Source organism: Macrobrachium rosenbergii, chromosome 25, assembly GCF_040412425.1.
Source record: "Macrobrachium rosenbergii isolate ZJJX-2024 chromosome 25, ASM4041242v1, whole genome shotgun sequence".
NCBI classification, from domain to species: Eukaryota; Metazoa; Arthropoda; class Malacostraca; order Decapoda; family Palaemonidae; genus Macrobrachium; species Macrobrachium rosenbergii.
In genome coordinates, this window is record NC_089765.1 from 19,378,821 (window position 1) to 19,401,320 (window position 22,500).

Genomic DNA, 22,500 nt, shown 5'->3' on the forward strand with positions numbered 1-22,500 from the left:
TCTCTCTCTCTCTCTCTCTCTCTCTCTCTCTCTCTCTCTCTCTCTCTCTCTCTCTCCCACACATTCCCTAACGCCACCTGGTGTCTCCGGAGAATGAAACTAATCAAACAAAACCGAACTGAGATGGATCTGTGTTGTAGTTATTGTTATGCTTTTGGCTGTTGTTATTTTCTTGTTGCTGGTGGGTGGTTGTTAATAAGTTATATTTATAAAAGGAAAGTTTATTTGACACTTTGTTACTGATATAAAGGTAATCGCGAAGATCCCCTAATAATTCCAGTACTGAATAATTAAGAGAATGGGACAAAATAATTTTTTACCCATTTTCAACACACAAGCAAAAAAGTTGCAGTATATTAACAGTCTGTATTTTTAACTAAATAAATGTTGGTTTATATTGCGAGTCGAAAATAATTTTTTAACTACTGTACTGGTTTGGAATTCTTTAGCTGAAAGTGAGACGTATCAAACTAATGGTAATAAAAATATTAGGGTAGACACAGATGACCGTGAAAATTACAGCCCTGGTGAAAATGAACTAATAATAATAATAATAATAATAATAATAATAATAATAATAATAATAATAATAATAATAATAATAATAATAATAAAATAACAAACGAAACAATAACTTACATTAATGCAGTTGAACTGTGGTGAATTTAATGATCGATCATTTTTTAATATTAAGCGATACGGTTACGCAATATCATTGTGACCAGGTGCTAGGAGTTCATATTATTTTTGCATACAAAACATTTCAATGAATTATTCACATTTGGTCTCCACCAATTATCTTGAGATTCTTAAAGTTTTTTTAAGAGCATGATTAAAACGTACTGCTGGCGTATACATATACATACACACACACACACACACACACACACACACATATATACACACACACATATATATATATATATATATATATATATATATATATATATATATATATATATATATATATATAGAGAGAGAGAGAGAGAGAGAGAGAGAGAGAGAGAGAGAGAGAGAGAGAGAGAGTAATTATTTCTCTTTTCATTTAATTTCTCTTCCGTGATTAATTTTGCTTCGGCTCCGTAATAATAATAATAATAATAATAATAATAATAATAATAATAATAATAATAATAATAATAATAATAATAACACTCAATCTTAAAGTATATTTTGATACAAAAGTTATAAGTTTTCAACATTTCCGTTACTTAAAAATAATAACTTGGCCTTCGCTAAGATTCAATTTTATTTTCATTAATAATAACAAGAAAATGGCAATATTATGGTAACTGTGACCCTTGGAAAAACTACACACATATATACATACGTACGGCATATGCATAAGTGTGTGTGTGCGTATAAAATAAAGAATTATCTACCACTGTAAACACGTTGAACTATTCATGTCAATGGCGCCCCTCGTACCTGACGTTGCCCGGTTACTGTTCATTGTCAAACCCATTTAGATTTATCGAACTTGCGACTTCCATGGGCATATGCTGATACTATCTCTCTCTCTCTCTCTCTCTCTCTCTCTCTCTCTCTCTCTCTCTCTCTGTATTATCCATTATACATGCATACACATATACAGTATATGTATATATATATATATATTACATATATATACATATATAATAATATATATATATGTATGTATATATAAACATATGTATACATAAATACATCCATATCTATAATACTTATAACAAACCAAAGCAAATTACAAATACCTTGCATACGTCAACTTCAACAACAATTTAACAAACGATTGACCACGCCACCTCCTGCGCCTGAGTTTCTTGCATGCAAATGAACAGACGTGGCACGATATCACAGGCGACCGAATATTAATAGGACCCCGTCTTATCTGAGATGCCCATGTAAGTACAAGCAATAAAGGCACATCAGATAGCCCGGGTATGCTTAAGAGCTACCCGCAGCGAAACATACGATCGATCTTCAGAAGTTATATACGAGTTTTGAGCGGGTGACTTTCGCGACGTGAATAGGTTAGAAAAAAATAAGAGAGCGGGTGACATTTTGTCAAGAGAATAGATTAGGAAACACAGTGTTGTTATTTTTTTAATGTTTGGAATTTTAGTAGTGATATAATGTATCCGCAGTGAAACAGATGATTCATCTGCAGAAATGGTACTGGGTTTAAGCGGGTGACTTTCGCGACGAGAGTAGATTAGAAAAACTACACAGTAAATTTTTTTTGCTATATATGTTTTTAGTACTGATATAATGACGAAATACAGATATTATAATACTTTTTACTGTTTAGATTTTCGTAACGATAAAATAAAAAAAACACAGAAAAGAACATTAATGTTTAATATTTACGGCGTAACTTAAGCTATCTGTCTTCGGAAATAAAGTAAAACTGTTATATAATGAAAGCTTAACTCCTAAATTTCCCAATTAAAACTAAGTGCTCACTGTATTTTCATTGTATTTAAATAGCTATAATAGAAGACTTTCATTATGACTTCTATGTTTATTTTTGTAGTCCTGGATTAAAGACTTTTTTTTTTTACATCTTTCCCCCTTAAATGCTGACTGAAATCCCCGTTTGAAGCAAAAACTCAAGAAGAAATATGAGAGAAGGAAATCAGTAATTTGTAGTGTGTTTGGGATTAGCATATTTAAAAAGATTTTATTTTGTAACAGGGACAAGTTTAAAGTCCTTGCAAAGCGTACGAAATTAGCTGGGGAAAATCTTCCATGCAAAATACAAAAAGGATTCGGTTGTCCCGTTCTTTACAATTATCTAAATCACGGTTGATGTGACAAACTCTACGACAGTTCCATCCTTTCATTGACATTTCGTAGATATTCACCCGTGTGACATTTACTAATTATGACATTTATATATATCTCAGTTCTAAGACGAATTACTGGCATTTGATACTTCCCCAGTAAACATTTTAATATTATCTCAAATCTGTCGCTACTCTGCAAATAGCTATTGGTCACCTGTTTATCGTGTTGTTTACCTTCATTAAGAAAATACATTTAAATACAAACGTGTTTACTGGTCTGTGATAATGAATAAAGTATTTTTTAGCTGTGTTTTAACTGCACGGTACCAGGTTGTTGGTTGTAAGAGACCACGAGCCCAAAGAAAATCAGATTCATGAAAAAATATTTATTCTCGTCGACGCCACAGCGTTTTGCAGAATTTCCCCACGCGTGTTTTTTCTATATACTCTGTTCAGTAAGGAAATGCCAAATACTGAATAGTTTTTAATGTGTTGTTATATCAGATCTAGTTCGCTTGAAAATCATATTTCTTGTATGACGCCTGAAAGGGATATTAGAATGAATGCGTTCTTTCCCGCAAGAAGATATTTCTTTCAACCCAAATAATGAATTCTCGCCTCTCTTTGTTCATCATTTTAATAAATCTTTAAATGCCTTGTTTTTTCACTCCGAAATTATCGCATACAAACGTGAAACATCGAAACAATTACCTGTTTATTTTATTTAAATTCAAGTTTGACGAGCGTGAAAGTTGACTAAACTCTAAGGGATTTAGAACCCAAACTTCACTTACTTCACGCGCTTGCATGCACGAAAGATTTCCAGATATTGTTGCAACCATTTCATGAATTAGAGATAATGTTCTTTTATTATATCCCATACAGTAACCTGCTGAAAATAAGTGAATAAATTACACGTGATAATTTCATTAAATATGAAAGCACAAAGTTACAATAATGAGTAATTTTGTATCGAACACGACAGCGTATCACGAGACGAAATTGAGAAATCTCTGTAGCTTTATTTTTTGTAGCCTTTGCGTGTCTGTGACAGAGTTACTTATAGTCTTTTAGGATTATCTTACTTACATAATTATCGATCTATCTTAACATACAGATTGACCTAAAAGTTCAAAGTTCACGTACACGCCAAAACGCGTCGGAGGAACTTACATAAAAATTAGTCACGCGTATTGAAATTATTATTATTATTATTATTATTATTATTATTATTATTATTATTATTATTATTATTATTATTATTATTATTATTATTATTAGTTCTTGTCTAAAAGACCATTCCTTTACGGGATAATCCTGTCTTATCGCTGACACTGTTACCAAAAATGGCATGCACTGGCCCACTGCTAAAAGATAAATAAGGTCTCTTACGAATTTCTGTTTATCTGAAAATATGATTGTGTGTCTTTGGTATATCCTCTATGCTTGAATACACTGAATACACGTCACATACTGATGCTAACTTTATAAACAACCATAGTGGTAGGATAAAATATCCAATTGCCTTAAAACTTCAAAGGCCTTTCCATTAACCGATTGCGTTGCTCGTGTTATCGACAATTTGTGTATTGAAATCTATTTCATTAGTATGTCTAAGGGACTATGCATTATACATCCAATATTGCATTAGTGAATATATAGAGATATTGCCCTGTGCTACTGCAGAGCATCGCTAAACCTGATGTAGTATTGTGGTCATGAAGATTGTCAAGAAATTGCTCGGTAAAAATTAAAGGTATTATCGTTTTTCTTAAGCATAATTACTGAGGAATATTCCATCGTAATAAACGAATTTGTAATCTCAGGCTAAATACACTTCCAATATACTCGCATAGGGTATACTGTTGCCACTCGAAAAACATAATACCCTCTCTCTCTCTCTCTCTCTCTCTCTCTCTCTCAAAAAGTGATATATATGTTTTATGCGTCCCAAAATATACCTTTCCGCCGATCACAAAAGGCATATTTTATGTCTACTTAAATTCTCTCTCTCTCTCTCTCTCTCTCTCTCTCTCTCTCTCTCTCTCTCTCTCTCTCTCTCTCTCTCTCTCTCTCAAACACACACACACACACACACACACGCGCAAAAAGTGATTTATATGTGACATGCATACCAAAATGTGTCTTTTCACCGACCACAAAAGGCATATTTTATGTCTACTTAAACTCACTCTCTCTCTCTCTCTCTCTCTCTCTCTCTCTCTCTCTCTCTCTCTCTCTCTCTCTCTCTCTCTCTTCCCTTTCCGAGTGAACGTGAACGCTAGCACGGAAAGGAGACGGATATGCGTGACTTCAATTTTGTCGGTTGTATTGACGAAGTGGTCCACATTTCGGGGGAAGCAGACTTTAAACAACCCGAGAATGTGATAGATAAGACACTTTTTGCAACGATGAAGATTTTACTTTCAGTTTCATTATTAGGGGTCAATCCTTCTGATCTCAGCGAGACTTTTGGGATAAGGGTGCAATCCCCAAATACTTCTTCATACCGGCTGGATCCACCACAGTCGACTAACTGCCAAGGACAAATTCAATGCTTAGGTCAATAAATGTACATATATTTTTAACAGCCATAAAGAAGAAAAGTAAGATTAGGAAGTACTATGTAAAACGAATGAGTGAATATATATATATATATATATATATATATATATATATATATATATATATATATATATATATATATATATATATATATATATATATATATATGTTGACCTAAGCATTGAATTTGTCCCTGGGAGTTAGTCGACTGTGGTGGATGGACCCAGCCAGTATGAAGAAGTATTTATACATAAGTATATATATAAATTTCCGACTCACGTCAGATCAAACCCAAGTCTTTCAATTGAAAGACAAGACCGCTGCCAACCAAGCCACACACGCCGTAAAAGGTCCCAACTTCTTTTATGGCATGTGTGGCTTGGTTGGCAGCTGTCTTGTCTTTCAACTGAAAGACCTGGGTTCGATCCTGACGTGAGTCAGAAATTTATTTCTGTTCCACACGTGATTGTGTGTTGATTATTTCTATGTATTTATATATATGTATGTATCACTAAGTCCACGTCGGAAGGCGAGTGAAAATCGGGACTTGGAACAAGTCCTTTCGTAGTTTATTCTACATTTTCAAGTTCACACTGAATACAAAAGAAGTTGACAGAGATTTATTTACAAAAACAGAAGGTTGGGGCGGGGTTATAGTTTGTTAATAATCTGTGTTTTTGTAAATAAACCTCTGTCAACTTCTTTTATATTCAGTGTGAACTTGAAAATGTAGAATAAACCACGAAAGTACTTGTTCAAAGTCCAGGTTTTCACCCGCCTTCCGACGTGGACTTAGTGATATTCTCAAGCACGCGTTCCTTCGTGTTGTATTGAATATGAATATATGTATATATGTCTATATATATATGTATGTGTGTGTGTGTACGTTTGTGTGCGTTAACGTATACATCACTCAAAACCACAGTCTCAAACAACGACCAACGCCGACGCAGCCAGCATAATGTATGGCATCGCACCTGTCGTAGGTAGGGGTGCCGTGATGTCATCCAATGTCACCCACCGGGAGGAGGAAGTGATTAGTATTGGCGAAGAGGGCTGTGGAAGAGAACGCCGATGAATGAACAATGCAAAGGAAGTGCGCCATTAATCGCTGGTCGGTTTGTGTGTGTGTATGCGATTCGCCAGAGAGAGAGAGAGAGAGAGAGAGAGAGAGAGAGAGAGAGAGAGAGTCTTACTTACGTATGGGAAATTCGATGCGTAGTTTAGATCTTTCCTAGACAGTGACCCCCAAGGGTTTTCGGGGGTCGTTATCTAGGACTAATATTTCTTGGGGGTCATTATCCTTATGATATTTACAGTCTTTTGTTTATGTTTTTATCGTCATCCCGAACGGGCTATTCTATACACGCCACAAAGGTGGGTACATACCAGGTTAATGCACTTGGGGGTCACTATCTAGGAAAGATCCGGTAGTTTTGCAGTGCAGATACTTGAGACTGGAAAGCACGAGTGTTACCGGAATCAAACTGGTTGCTTTAATAATACCAGATTCAGGTAACCTCTTACTTTTGTTTGTTTGGGCCGAAATAACAGTTATAAGTTGACTGAAGACAAACTGTCTCTAAGGCCGAGTTGGTTGGGCCATCTTATTTTATTAGAATTATTACCGAAACTAGGGAGGAACATTGCTGGGCTTCATTATTTGAAAGTTAGAGCAATTAAAAACGAGATGGTTTCCCTAGCCACTAATAGTTGAATGTACATTCATTTTCACCAAGCAACGTCTTATAACACGATAATGAAAATCCGTTTATCCGTTCTTGGGGTATCCTGCTAATGCCCACACAAACGCACAACACACACACACACACACACGAGTGAGACATAGCATAGCTCCCACACACCAGCTAAAGAACTACAGAAATACAAAAATAACTATTTAATCTCCAAACCCGCTAAAAAACTACAGAAACACGAAAATGACTATTCAAATTCTAAAGCTTTTACCCGTCTTAGCATCTACGTTGCAAAACAGTAAGTCTATATACACGAAGTCGAAGATTCACACACACACTCAAAGTAAACACAGATGGCTGTCTTCCCGGCAACAGACCGTCGACTTGTTGCTTCATCCGCCTACAATATGTCAACAGGATAAACAGGTTCATAAATTATTCTGCAATATCAAATACTTTCGTGCGAGACTATCCAGTTACTGAGAGGCTGGTAGTGTGTGTGTGTGAGAGAGAGAGAGAGAGAGAGAGAGAGAGAGAGAGAGAGAGAGAGAGAGAGAGAGGATTTACGATGACGGAAATGGAGAGGAAGTGTCTCGTAGCCTCATTAATAAGCATGTCCTTTTGCGTGATGGGAGAATATCTTGTTTCATTATAACGCTTCCGCGTTATAATGCTGCCGCATATACTTGCATACATATACTATGTCATGTATGTGTATGTACATATCTACATATATTACACAACATGTGTGCGTAAATCTAAATAATATACTGGGTACGCGAACAATACCCTTCAGACTATGCGTTATTTGGCCGAGACTCGCCGTCTGCGCAATGACCTTAGCCACTTATTAAGACCTAAAATCTTCGCTTACCGCTGACAAACTTGTCCGAAAGCAGTACTCGCCTTAACCTTATACCTTGACCTTGATATTCCGCATCTGTCCCTTTATCCTAAGCTCAGCATTAACCCTCGACGAAGAAATAAATTATGAAAGCTAAAAAAGTTCTTTACGCGACGACAAACCCATTAGTTTTAATTTCACGCGAAGCCGAAGACGCGTCAGCGGTTTCGGACGCAGACGTTGAAGAGAGTCCGAAATTGCGCTTTGCATGAATTATGAATGAGCGAATTAACAACCGTCCTTCAGGCTGTACGGCCAAAAACAGACTTTAGGAAACTGAGGAGAGAGATTAGGAAGTAGAGGATAACTTGATGCAGTACTTCCTAATCTTGCTTTTGTACTTTTATTAGTGTTGAGAACGTTCCCTTTTTTTTAGGAGGGGTGGGCGGTGGGGGCAATGGCTCAGACATATCCCTCGGTTCAAATAAAAAAAAGGATGCAATAAAAAAAAGGAAAATAAAAGACTGCAACATAAAAGCTTTCTGAAAAACATAATAAAAAATATAATGTGAGTTATGCCTAGATATCGCCTAAAATATTTATTTACAATCTTATACAAGGCTTTAACAGACATAAAAATGCAAAGGCAAAATGTATATATAGTAAATAAGAGACTGAAGAATATGTAGATACAACACTTTTACACGAGGCATCAAGGTGTGACGCAATTTAGCGAGAGATTTGACTGATCCCTTACGAATTTTAGTCAAATATCTGAAGCTATACAAGAATTATTTGCCCCACCACTAAAGTATTAGAATATATATATATATATATTAGAATATATATATATATATATATATATATATATATATATATATATATATATATATATATATATATATATATATATATATATATATATATATATATATATATATATATATATATATATATATATATATATATATATATATATATATATATATATATATATCTATATCCTTTGTGTGCGTGTTGTATATTTACCGTTTACCTGGAAGTATAAGCTAACTTGGCTGCTATCAATATTTTTCACATGATACAAGGCATCAATACTATCTGAGAAGTTCTCACGTACAAAGAATTCTAACTTTAGCGCAAGGTGCGTGATTGAACCGGAATTGGGAATTATGTTACTTGGAAACAGGAAAAAGAGGACTTGTGCCTCTAGACCGGAACAAGTGCCACTAGAATAAGTCTGGGGATATGATTATCTTCTGCATTTTATGCGTCCAGTTTTTCCCCTCTCTCTCCCTCTCTCTCTCTCTCTCCCTCTCTCTCTCTCTCTCTCTCTCTCTCTCTCTCTCTCTCTCTCTCTCTCTCCCCTTTTATGACTGTTTATATATATGTGTGTATATATACATAAATATATATATGTATATATATATATATATATATATATTATATATATTTATATGTGTATATACTGTATATACATAAATATATATATTAAATTATATATATTTATATATATATATATATTATATATATATATATACATATATATATATATATAGATATATATATATATAGAGAGAGAGAGAGAGAGAGAGAGAATGAGAATGTGCATTCTGTTGCTGGGTAGATTACAAAGTCTAAAAACGAACAGTAATGATTATTACAACATTGCTTTTTATTTCTTTAGGGTCAAACGCTCAAACTTCATCCATGGACGAAATAAAAGTCAAAGCATTTTTTTATATTCTTCGGCACTAAAGCACAAAGCTGCACGCGATTTTTCCAATAAAAAAAAGTGAGAAAAAAATGACATCCATGCAAGGTACGATTTTAGAGGATTAGTTCCTGAATCAAACCATGACAACTCACAGTGATTCTTGTTCTCAATTCACCTGGAAGTTGCTATTTTCTACCAACCAGAAAATATCCAGCTAATATTGTCTGTGCATTTCAACGTTTAGCCTGAAATAATGCACTTAATTCGAAATATGACTGACATATTTTGTAAGACTTAATAATCAAACCGTCTATTGAGTTTCCTTTAATCTGCGAAACATAAGTCGGGTTGAAAGAACACTGGGTAAATTTTATGTAAAATGTTTAAACATATCTCTCTCCTTATTTTCATTTATTTTACCATAATCGGCTGAATATACACTACAGTTATTTAGAATTTATCGACGAAAACAAGAAATAAAAGCTAAAATTTCAGCCTTTATGTTTACACATCAGGATATCTGTAAATGTTCTGTAAATAAATATTCGTATTCAACTCTAGACCTTGGAGATTCAAAACCACTCGTAGTCCTGCATAAACTAATGTTCTTTTATCTTAAGAGAGACACAAAGCAGACTGTAAACATACTTAAAAGGTACATTACAGTGTTTACAATCTCTCTCTCTCTCTCTCTCTCTCTCTCTCTCTCTCTCTCTCTCTCTCTCTCTCTCTCTCTGTCTTGAGACTGTCATTGTGGGGGTTGCGCATAGAGTTACTCTTTTGTTTTGCGCGGTCTTTGTTTTGGTGAATGTCTGTTTCTTTTCTCTAATCTGGACCAAAATCATTCTTCTTTTGGGCAATGCGTGTTTTTTTTTCATGAAATACATGTGTGTGTAATATATACATATACTGTACATATACATGTGATTTGAGATGCTTTTACCAAGGTCATAAGGTAGATGAGTAGCAGTAAAATATATCTGTGATAAAAAAATAAAATGAAAATACCAAGAAAATATATATATATAATATATATATATATATATATATATATATATATATATATATATATATATATATATATATATAAGTGGCATAACACTTCCCAACACTTTGTTGGTTATTTTCTCTGAAACTTCATATCAAGATTAGCTGGTTTATCCAACTGAGGACATAAACTGTGCATGTAAACTCTCTCTCTCTCTCTCTCTCTCTCTCTCTCTCTCTCTCTCTCTCTCTCTCTCTCTCTCTCTCTCTCTCTCTCAATCTGAAACTTCACGTCAAGAATAGTCGGTTTATCCAAATGAGCATATAAACTCTCTCTCTTTCTTAATCTGAAAATTCACGTCAAGAATAACTGGTTTATCCAACTTAGCATATATACCTCTCTCTCCCTCTCTCTCTCTCTCTTAGTCTGAAACTTCATGTCAAGAATAACTGATTTATCCAAATGAGCATACAAACTCTCTCTCTCTCTCTCTCTCTCTCTCTCTCTCTCTCTCTCTCTCTCTCTCTCTCTCTCTCTCTCTCTGGCTTGAAAGTAGGCCGTGTTCAGCCATGCATGTGATGGTCCCTTACCTGAGATACAGATGTTCGCATTAGGTCCAATTTAGCGGAATTAGAAACGCCAGATGAATTTAGATGAGAATGTTAATGCGCTTCGTCATTTGCGTAATGTCTCTGTATATTTCTGGGTCTTCGTCTACTTTTATCAGTCCTTCTTCCCATGCACTCCTTAGCCACTCATCTTCACTGGTTTTCCAGATAACATTAAAGTTTAATCGTGGGAATAACCGAAGGTTCAGGTTTAGTTATGCATGAACGTATTTGAAAAGCACTTGTTTATCCGTTTAATTCATTAGTCAATAATTTATTTATTTATTTTCCGAGTATTAAGGATTCTTCACGGGAATAATCTATAATAGGGTTCAGGTATAGTAATGTAAGAATAAATTTGAATAGCATTTATTTATCTGTTTTATTCATTGTCCATTAACCAGCTTATTTACTTATCGATTTATTTCTCTGCTGTTGCCATAGCAAGTCGATCATATGTGACCTGTTTTTACGTGATTTCAAGCAAAGACTGTTGTTCATATCGACCATTAAATAGATGAGCTTACGGATGACCTGACTATTGATACTGATTGTCTTCCGAATTGAAAATTATTTTTATTGTTTGATTGTTTAAAGCAACTTCATAACGAAGTGATGGAAATAATTTGTTATCCTGTAAATATATATATATATATATATATATATATATATATATATATATATATATATATATATATTATAGATAGATAGATATGTGCACATATACATACAGTATATATATGTATGCAAGTATGTATGTGTATATATATATATATATATATATATATATATATATATATATATATATATATATACAGATAGATAGATAAAAGAAGATAGATAGATAGACAGATAGCTATATATATATATATATATATATATATATACAGACAGACAGAGAAGACAGAGTGTGTGTGTGTGTGTGTGTGTGTGTGTATGTATGTGAAATTACATAACCATGAATTTCTTTCAAAAATGACATGGAATCTACTAATAAATAATAAAGATGATGTATTAGCATAAACTAACTTCCGTTGCTCATTAAGCACTGGGCTCATTCACAATAAGCCGGAAACAAAACTAAAACGAAAATTATTAAAAACAAAAAAAAAAAAAAAAAAATAAAAAAATAACAAAAACACGTGCATCCCACCCATCGCGATTGTCTGAACCAAATAATCCGAGCGATTAAAGGATAATGAACAAAGGAGAATGAATAACTGGACAATAACGCAACTGATACGAGAAGCAAGCCACATCACATGCAACCTCTACTGATTACAGATATTAAAAGCTTCCGTCTAGAAAGAAATAACTTGTATCTAGAAATTACGGATGATTGAATCTAGGAATTATGGAAGAGGGGAAGCACAGCAATCGAGTTTGCGCTCTGTTTATTAATGTCATCTCTCTCTCTCTCTCTCTCTCTCTCTCTCTCTCTCTCTCTCTCTCTCTCTCTCTCTCTATTAAATGTTTTTGTCTGAGATCAATGGATTGCGTGATCTGTTGAGACTCAAGAAATCAAGCAGTGATTTTTTTATTTTTTTATATCAGCTTTTGCGTAAGGATGAATTTCTCTCTCTCTCTCTCTCTCTCTCTCTCTCTCTCTCTCTCTCTCTCTCTCTCTCTCTCTCTCTCTCTCAGCGCGTGTTTTGTGTGTAACCATAAGAGGAGTACAATAAGCTTTATACGAATAAAAATTGAAAAATTGACCTTTTTCGTGAGAAAGATTCGTAAAAATAATGAGGGTTTCCGGACTTGGGGAACATTCGCGTGAACATGATTACCTCTTTCAGTTCTTTATATCAAAGCGACATTTCTTAACCCAGACCTTAATTTTCTCAAAAGGTTTTGTTATCAACTCATTTGACAAGATTTGTAGGTAAAATAGTCTTAATATTTTTTATTTAAGACCATTATGTCTTGGGTATTGTAGTCGTAGTAGTAGTAATAGTAAGTAATAGTAATAGTAGGAGCTGCCAAATTTGTAATGGACGGTCTGTCAGTTCTTAATGACGATTACAAAGTTGCATCACTTCCCATCATACAGTTGAAATATCACCACAGCAATCTCACGAACGACTGATTAAAACCACTCGCTCAATCCACAGCACCTACGACGAAGCAAGCGCAGGAAAACACCACCTAACCCCCTCCCCCTACTATAAAAAAAAATAAACAAACAAACAACACCGCCATTTTCATAATTATTCCAATATGGGACAAGGAGATTAAGTTGCGGGGACGTGAGAGACATTCGATCCCCGACATAATATTTTGTAAGAGCGAAAGCTCCCAGTTTGGTGACACGGCCCGACTTCGTCTTGGGCATAAGAAGAATTCGACCGCCTTCCAAGCAAGCGACCCTCCTCCTCCTCCTCCTCTAAGTGGATCAAGGACTGCACATCCGTCAGATTTATCTCCGGATTAAGGAGGCTGAGCTGTCATAGGAGGCGTCGCACAGACAGACAGCCAGACAGACCAAGATGGCAAAGTAAATAGACAGGATAAAAGGTCAGAAAGTCTAACGGGAAAACGCAAACACTGACTGAAATAAAATGACTTATTCCTAGACAGATGAAAGAGGTCCGAATCAGGAGATAGGCCGAGCTATCACAGGCGTCCTACAGACGTACAGACAGAGACGGCAAAGAAAATAGACGAGACAGAGGAGGTCAGAACATCTGAGAGAACGAAAACACTGACAGAAATAAAATGCTTCGATTAATTCTTAGATAGATGACAGATCGGGGAAGCTGGCAGGACAACAGATGCACAACACACACAGTAGACAGATGCGATGAAAGGGGTCAGCTAGTCTGACAGGAAAACAAGCACGCATGCATGCAAACACACACACACACGTATTAAAAATACATATACCTAAAAAAAAACCAAAAATTACAAACTACTGAATTTAATCTTCATAAATTGATATGAAAGCAGAGAGAAATACCATGGATGAAATACATACATATGGCAATGAATTACCTGCCTTGAAATTTTACGCAACAGAACTTTGTAATCTAACAATGAAAGACAAAACACACGATAAAATATCTCAAACAAGAGACACAGAAGAAACGGAGTTTTACTAAACTCAAAAACTACCCTTCTGTTCACGTTAATCCGTCCTGAGAAAAATATAAATAATTAGAAAAAAAAGGAATAAACATTATTTATGAAGACGTATCTAAAATTACCATTATTCCTTCAGTTATTCAAAGAACACTACTGGGAGTTCCTTAACGGATCACAGTAGATCATAAACCTCTTCTGCATGAAAATCCAACGTTTAACAAAGTGGCTTAAGTGATGAGGTCAGCTACGCAAAAATTGCTTGTACAAGTGTTTGGGAAGATTAGGCCATTCGTGTGATACTTACAAAAATAATAATAATCTTCAAGGAGACTTCTAATGCACGTCTTCGTCCAAAAGCTGACGTGGGGGATAAATATTTCCAATGTACTTCTATGATTCGCATCTGATTCACTTGTAGAAAAAAAATCATAATTTTTATTAGACTTTTTACTTGATCGGCATCAGTTCGAATTTACCTAGCGTCACTGTCTCGTTATTGGGTAAGATTCAGAATTCAACGTTAGATTTGGCTTCAGTGTTTTTTTTTTTTTTTTTTTTTTTTTTTTGATTAATAAAGGTCTTTTATCTTTTAACCGACGTTGGCACCTTAGTAACAAATAACAGACATGTTCACATGACCTACCAACTACCCCACAGTTATTTTCGTGTTATTTCGTGAATGATATAAAAACAAGTAAAAAATGCGCCGAAGTTTCTCCGGCGCAATCGAGTTTTCTGTACAGCCGCTACAGCGTATGATCAAGGCCACCGAAAATAGATCTTACTTTCGGTGGTCTCGGTATAATGTTGTATGAGCCACAGCCCATGAAACTTTAGACACGGTCTGATGGTGGCCTATCCTATATCGTTGCCAGAAGCACGATCATGGCTAAATTTAACCTTAAATAAAATAAGAACTACTAAGCCTAGAGGGCTGCAATTTGGTATGTTTGATGATTGGAGGGTGAATGATCAACATAGCAATTTGCAGCCCTGTAGCCTCAGTAGTTTTTAAGATCTGAAGGCGGACAGACAGACATTGCCATCTCAATAGTTTTTTTTACAGAAAACTAAAAACATCTACTTTACGCCATTTTTTCAGTCAGTAGTTAGACCGACGGATTTTTTCATACTCGCCAGGACAATAAACCTAACAATTATTTTAAGTAAGAATTATCATTCATCGGAAATACAAATGACAAACACACAATTCAGTTATTGACGTAAAAATATATAAATAATTTCTTCGCAATTATTTCTTGAAGGTTATACCAATAACAAATAACAGACATATTCACATGACCCAGCAGCTACCCCACAGTTATTTTCGTGTTATTTCGACATAAAAATAACAGACGATAACTGATATCCCACGCCTATACAGGATGCAGGTATGTGACAGAGAAGCAAGTTCGATAACAAACGTGAGACATTACGGGTACTATCGGATGTTTGTTTGGCTGAAGCTTCCTTTTCAACATCCTGTTGTCGTACCTTTGCTATCACAAACGCAGGATAAGAAAAAGTTCAGTCCTAAAGGAGAATAATATTAGAGGGGCGCCATGGCTTGTTTATCGGAAGTGAGGTGATAACGATGAGGTCTGGGACAGAACAAGGATTTTTTACTCATGTGATTTTTAAGTTTTTTTTTTTTTGATGTATTGAATGACTGATGACATAATTTTTTTTATTAAATCAAATATGTTTTGGCTCATAAATATGACATGTTTCGTAATCTTTTTAAATATATATCTTTAATTAAGACGCATGAAAGAGTGGGATAATAAGTAACGTCAATGTGTGAACGTTTTTATAATTGGCATATAATTTTGTAATTGGTAAGGAAACAATTTTTTCCCCACTATGAGAGGTTTACAATTATGTCTTACAAATTTTGGATTAAATACACAGAGAATGTTATTCAATAACGGGAAAAATTCCGGAGCCTAAATACGTCAGCATTATAAATACAAGTAAAAAATGCACTTCGGCGCAATCGAGTTTTCTGTACAGCGCATAATCAAGGCCATCGAAAATAGATCTATCTTTGGATGGTCTCGGTATAATGCTGTATGAGCCGCGGCCCATGAAACTTTAACCACGGCCCGGTGGTGGCCTATCCTAGATCGTTGCCAGAAGCACGATTATGGCTAACTTTAACCTTAAATAAAATAAGAACCACTGAGGCTAGATGGCTGCAATTTGGCATATCTGATGATTGGAGGGTGGATCTAGCCTCAGTAGTGTTTAAGATCTGAGGTCAGAAAAGAGTGCGGACGGACAGACAAAGCCGGCTCAATAGTTTTCCTTTCAGAAAACTAAAAATCTATTTCTTCGTACAAGAAAAAAATATATCCTACATCCTGATTTATATCCTTTCCCCTGATAAACAACGTCATCATTATGACCTCAGCATAAAAAATAAAATAATAAAAAATAAACTATATTAAATACCAATGCCAATGTTCTCAGGATACAAGCGAAACCGAAATCTCCCATCAGGCAATTGCTACATAATGAGTCACGACTCTCATTCATTTTCTTAACCGCAGAGTCCTATTCCCACAGCCATTAACTGTTGGTATGTCACGCCCCCACTAAACCCCGCCCACCACTGCACTGACTGTCACCAGAAGCGATGCGGCGAAAGATGGAGATGGGCGTTTGTTTATCCGAGTTCCTGAGTTCAGCCGAACATTCTCTCTCCAAACATTCAGCTGTCTGGAGAATGTTCGTAGATACTACGGAAACTCTGGTGTTGTTGGTGCGATAATATAAACAAACACTAATGATACTTAGAGGATTGCTTTCAATTTCCAAAGAAGTTCATAATTAGAGATTGTTATCTTCAGGAATTTTTTTACGCGGGGAAGAAGAATTGCTTGTGATGATTTTTCTTGCTTGCATGATGATTGTTATGAAGAGATGCATGTAGCGATTAAGTTCACGGTACCTGTTCTACTGTTCCACAAATTACACAATTCAAAATAAAAACATCATCTATTCAAAATAAAAAAATCAATTTCTAATAATTAAAATAAAAACATCAACTAAATAATACACAATTTAAATACAGATTTGAATACAAAATCCGTATTGTTTCCACATATCACAAATTTAAAACAAAAATATCAACTAAGCAATACATCATTTAAACACAGATTTGATTACAAACAACCTTGCGTTTACTGCCAGCGAATACAAACTTTGAGAGAGTTATTTTAGTTTCCTTAAAAAACCTTTCACCGGCACCCTCACACCTGTTTAAATGCGAGAGTGTGCTCATTTGACACCATGAGGGAAGGTTGTGCAGTACGTTATCGCAGCTCCGTATATATCGGGTTATTTCAACACTTTTTTTCACATGGAGCAAAATGGGTATTACGTAATTTCGAACGTGTTCAGAATTATGTATCGAGGAGTTTCTTATATAACAAGACACGCCCACCCATACACACAAACACACACACACACTCACACACACACATATATATATAAAAAAATATATATATATATATATATATATATCTGTATATATATATATATATATATATATATATATATATATATATATATATATATGTATATATATATATATATAGCCACTGTGTACGTATATATAGTACATTACACACACACACACATATATATATATACATACACATATGTATACATATATACATATGTGTTTGTTTGTGTATGAAAGAGAGAGAGAGAGAGAGAGAGAGAGAGAGAGAGAGAGAGAGAGAGAGAGAGAGAGAGAGTATGGACGTTTGTCTCCTTAAAGCAACACACCAACTTTTAGCAAAACGCCTTCTGCAATGCCGAACCGCGTAACCAGCATTCTCTTAAAGGTATATATAAGTGAGAGAGAGAGAGAGAGAGAGAGAGAGAGAGATGCACTTTCCCAGCCGCTGGGTGCATCCATGTCAACAAAGCGCCATCTGCCCAAAGCCAAATGGGTCCTGCCCCTTCCCCTGAATGACAAAAAGGACCCCTCGTTAATCCCTGTCCAAGTGGCGTATATCCTGCGTGACTAATATGTATACCTAACATGTGAAGTGATACCTTAGTCTTTTTTTTTTTACTATAGCTCCTTCTTTCCTGCCTTTTTATTACTGTAGTATTGCGTGGCAGGAGGAAGAGCAGGAGGAGAGAGAGAGAGAGAGAGAGAGAGAGAGAGAGAGAGAGAGAGAGAGAGAGAGAGAGATCATCTCCGACCGTAATTGACACCGCATTAAATCTTCGTCAACATGATGATCAGCTGTTCCGGATGACGGGTCGAAGGATACCTCAGTGCTAGGAATGTGTTAGGAAAAGATATTCTCTCTCTCTCTCTCTCTCTCTCTCTCTCTCTCTCTCTCTCTCTCTCTCTCTCCGGAAGAAAATCAGCATGCCTTTGTTGCCTTCTGAAGCAGATTGCTAGGAATCACTAAAACCTCTGTGTCGCCCTAACCATTCATGAAACCATTCATAAAATACTTACGAGATGCTCTCTCTCTCTCTCTCTCTCTCTCTCTCTCTCTCTCTCTCTCTCTCTCTCTCTCCAGAAGAGAATCAGCATGCCTTTGTTTACCTCTGAAGCAGATTGCTATGTCGCAATCACTAAAACTTGCCTCGCCCTACCGGGTTGAAACCATTCATAAAGTACTTACGAGATGTTCTCTCTCTCTCTCTCTCTCTCTCTCTCTCTCTCTCTCTCTCTCTCTCTCTCTCTCGTATCATCACTTGTGCGTATTATTTACTCCCAGCGGAACTCTGATACGACCCAACTGAAACGACTCTCTCTCTCTCTCTCTCTCTCTCTCTCTCTCTCTCTCTCTCTCTCTCTACGACCTAACTCAAACTACCACGAATCATACGCATGAAACTGCGTTACCCATTCGCATTCCCTGTGGTCTGGGGTATCATGTGAATGCCCCTGGCATCGTCAGGAGAGTCTCAGATAAGCAACCTAGCTGGTTTCTTGAACGCCAGGAACAGAATCGTGATTCTGGGTGGTCCGCGGACCACCACTGAACAAATGAGTTGATGAATTAGAATAAATATAAATATGGAATAGAGTCTGGAATTCGGACGTCTAGACAGATGATGACGTGCACTAAATCGAGATTACATTATAAATGTTAACGATTTATTTTTTTAAAGCACGCTGCACGGTGGAATGGAAAGTCATTTAATGCTTTCACAGAACCAAATTCATGCATTTTCGTACAATTAATCTAAAGGAGACTCGTGTTAATTTATTATCTAGTTTACAAAAGTTGAAGATTCATTATTTAACGTATACTGCATGGTAGAATACAGTCATTTAATGCTTGCGCAGCCAAAATTCAGACATTTTCGTAAATTAATCTAAAGGAGACTCAAGTTAAAGATTTATTGTTTAACGTATACTGCATGGTAGAATACAGTCATTTGAAGCTTTAACAGAACCAAATTCATACATTTTCGTATAATTAACCTAACGAAAACTCAAGTTAAAACGTTAATATCTAGTTTATAAAAGCTAAATATTCATTACTTAACGCATTAAGAATGCAAAGTCATTTAAGGCTTTCACAGAACCAAATTCATACATTGTCGTGTAAATAACCCAACGGATATTTACGTCTAAGTCGGTTTAAATTCTTATTAAGATTCCTACTTAAAGCATTAGTTCCAGAATTCCTTCCGCTGTTCCGTGAAGTCGGATATTGAACCGGAACTTCCAAATTCTAGTAAAAAACGGGGGGAGGGGGATTTTCTTCTATTTGACACGAAAGGACTTAGCGCCTACGAAGTGTTCCCGAGTACAATAAGCAGTTTCTAGTTATGCTCTGATTTCACGCACGTTATATATCCATCATCAATTCTTCATTACTATTAAAGCTAATAATAATAATAATAATAATAATAATAAAATTTAATAACTGTTAATAATAATAATTGTTTATGCATCCATTTTAATATGAGTTTTGATAACATGAGTCTCATGCACGAATCAGCAATTATATCAGTGATAATTACTACTACTACTACTACTACTACTACTACTATAATAATAATAATAATAATAATAATAATAATAATAATAATTAATGTATATTTACAGTAGTAAAGCTGTTTCTACATCCACGAACTTTCTGCACGAATCACCAATTAATAATAATAATAATAATAATAATAATAATAATAATAATAATAATAATAATAATAATAATCAGTGTATATTTACTGTAGTACAACTGTTTCTACATCCATGAACTTTCTGCACGAATCAGCAATTATACCATCAATTATTATAATAATAATAACAACAACAATAACAGTAATAACAATAATAATAATAAGCAACGTCTATACTCATTGCAGTACAACTGTTTCTACATCAATTTTAGCGTCAATTCCGATATCACGGCCTTCCAGCAGGAATCAGGAATTACACCAATGACAAGTATTACTACAACAAAACGATTAAAACAATCAAAACCTACAAAATAACAACAACACAATAACCAAGAAAAAAAAAGGAATAACTATGAGAAACCAAAATTACTTAGTAACCATGAGAGGCCAAGGCCCTCAGAGTGAGGACTTGGAAATTCTTTTAATGTAAAGAGTCAACAAGAGAGCAAATAAACGTAATTTGCACTTGTCGGAGAGTTTGTGCAAAGTAACAATTAGTTTTCTGAATTCTTTCTTATTCTTTCACTTGTCGAGATGAGTTTGTCTGTATTGTATGTGTGAGAGATGTGTGAGAATATCTTTATCTTTCTATCTATTATTAACTTTCTATCTTGCTGTCCAGATTTTTCTGTTTTTGTGTTTTCTTATTTTTCTTTCTTTCTTTTTGTTATGTCTACTGTGTGTATTATCTAACTATCTAACTATCTATCTATCTATTATCTATATATATATAATATATAATGTATATAATATATATATATATATATAAATATATATATTTTGTATATATATATATATATATATATATATATATATATATATATATATATATATATATATATATATATATATATATGTGTATACATGTATATATATATATATATATATATATATATATATATATATATATATATATATATATATATATAATTTATACATGTTGCTTAATTTCGCTATTCGGACGCACATCATTCCCATGGGTCTAACACATCTCTTCTGAATGTCGTCACTACAAAACATTAAAAACAACTATTACTCAAACTATTACCGAAAAGCAGTCTTCTCAAGTCGCATGATATTCCAACATTCGAGAAGTGGTGTGTGTGTGTGTGTGTGTGTGTGTGTGTGTGTTTATCATATGTTTCTCCCATCAGCGTCAATCAAAGCATACAGAACGGCTCCTTTGACACCGAGCTACAAGCGGCCACAAATAAGCCACGATCTCTAATTTGACGCCATAATACTTCATCACACTTTTTATCGTCGCCAAGACTTCACTCCGTCATTCTTACAAGTTCCGACATTGTAAAAATTCCTCGACATTCCTTGGTGTCACTGTATCATTCTCCCGAAAACGGCGGCGCCCTGTCATTTCACTTGACAGGACCCAAGAGATATCTCATATCTCGTCGGCGTCTGAAGCTTTTAATTCTTGGAGATAATTGTCGGGCAGTAGCTGTTCTCAGTGGCCAGAGCTGAGCAGGCAACTTTATTATATAGGAGTTTAGTTACATGGACATTATCGCCTTCAGAAGGACAGGCGGATAACAGTGCGAACTTCCTTTGATTTGTACTTTGCTATCGTATAGGAATGGAATGACACATATCATTTGGGCCAAAACGCCAAGCGCTGGGACCTTTAAGATCATTCACAGCCTGAAACTGAAATTAGAAGCAGAAAGGTTTGAAAGGTGGAACAGGAGGAAAACCTCGCAGCTGCACCATGAAACAAGGAGGAAAGAGAATATGAAAGGAGGTGCAGTAAAAGGAATGAAAGGGGTTGCATCTAGGGGTCGAAGGGATTGATACGATTGTCAGGAGAGGGTGGATAGCAAGATGGAAGAAAGGGAATATGAATGGAGGTACAGTCAAAGGAATGAAAGGGGTTGCAGCCAGGGGTCGAAGGAATTTACCATCATACAATTTCATATTTTAGTGTTTTGCCTCTACTTAGCAACTAGATGTTTGAAATGTCGTCGCTCGTGCGTAGGATGGAAGTAAAAGGCCAGTTTCGGTGAATAATGCTCTCTGACGGGAAATTAGCATCAAGAGTTGTTTTCGTAA

At 35.2% G+C, this 22,500-nt stretch overlaps 1 protein-coding gene across 1 annotated transcript in view; it reads left to right on the forward strand.

Annotated features, from left to right (window-relative positions):
* Positions 1-22,500, forward strand: part of LOC136852406 (short-chain dehydrogenase/reductase family 9C member 7-like) — a 63,557-nt gene that overhangs the window by 826 nt on the left and 40,231 nt on the right. The gene's annotated exons all lie outside the window — the stretch shown is intronic.